Source organism: Arachis hypogaea, chromosome 10 (assembly GCF_003086295.3).
Source record: "Arachis hypogaea cultivar Tifrunner chromosome 10, arahy.Tifrunner.gnm2.J5K5, whole genome shotgun sequence".
Taxonomy (NCBI): Eukaryota; Viridiplantae; Streptophyta; class Magnoliopsida; order Fabales; family Fabaceae; genus Arachis; species Arachis hypogaea.
This window is the reverse complement of record NC_092045.1, coordinates 24,772,888-24,774,075: the sequence shown is the minus strand read 5'-3', so window position 1 is coordinate 24,774,075 and position 1,188 is coordinate 24,772,888. Positions and strand designations below refer to the sequence as shown.

The following is a 1,188-nucleotide window of genomic DNA, read 5'->3' as shown; positions in this document are numbered from 1 at the left end:
CATGAAAGATTTGGGTGATTTCTCCATGAAGGATTATAGGTGTTTCCATAGGGTTCTCCCATGTAATTCACCTCTTCCATTGAAGGGTTCTCAGGATTATAAGCTTTTTCTTCAGATGAAGCGTCCTTAGTACTGCCTGGTGCAGCTTGCATTCCAGACAGACTTTGAGAAATCATATTGACTTACTGAGTCAATATTTTGTTCTGAGCCAATATGGCATTCAGAGTATCAAGCTCAAGAACTCCTTTCTTCTGATTTGTCCCATTGTTAACAGGATTCCTTTCAGAAGTGTACATGAATTGGTTATTTGCAACCATTTCAATCAGTTCTTGAGCTTCTGCAGGCGTCTTCTTCAGATGAAGAGAGCCTCCAGCAGAACTATCCAATGACATCTTGGACAGTTCAGACAGACCATCATAGAAGATACCTATGATGCTCCATTCAGAAAGCATGTCAGAAGGACACTTTCTGATCAATTGTTTGTATCTTTCCCAAGCTTCATAGACGGATTCACCTTCCTTTTGTCTGAAGGTTTGGACTTCCACTCTAAGCTTACTCAATTTTTGAGGTGGAAAGAACTTTGCCAAGAAGGCATTGACTAGCTTTTCCCAAGAGTTCAGGCTTTCTTTAGGTTGTGAGTCCAACCATATCCTAGCTCTGTCTCTTACAGCAAAAGGAAATAGCATAAGTCTGTAGACCTCAGGGTCAACCCCATTGGTTTTGACAGTGTCACAGATTTGCAAGAACTCAGCTAGAAACTGATGAGGATCTTCCAATGGAAGTCCATGGAACTTGCAATTCTGTTGCATTAGAGAAACTAATTGAGGCTTAAGCTCAAAGTTGTTTGCTCCAATGGCAGGGATAGAGATGCTTCTCCAATAGAAGTCGGGAGTAGGTGCAGTAAAGTCACCCAGCACCTTCCTTGCAGGTCCTTTCAGGTTCAGGGTCAGCCTCAACAATAATGCTTTTGTCTTTGCTCCTGCTCATATGAAAGAGAAGAGAACAAGAAAATATGGAATCCTCTATGTCACAGTATAGAGATTCCTTGAGGTGTCAGAGGAAAAGAAAAATAGAAGGAAGAAGTAGAAGAATTCGAAATTATCAAGAAAGATGGAGTTCGAATTGTGCATTAAGGAGGAGTGTTGGTCCATAAATAGAAGGATGTGAGAAGAGGGGAAGAAATTTTCG

The 1,188-nt window shown here is 41.1% G+C and overlaps 1 non-coding gene across 1 annotated transcript; it reads left to right on the top strand.

Moving 5' to 3' along the window:
• Positions 1-446: 446 nt before the first annotated feature.
• LOC112719062 (small nucleolar RNA R71) lies at positions 447-554 on the top strand. Its single transcript, XR_003161382.1, has one exon. It is a non-coding gene; the product is annotated as a small nucleolar RNA R71 (small nucleolar RNA).
• Positions 555-1,188: the final 634 nt, after the last annotated feature.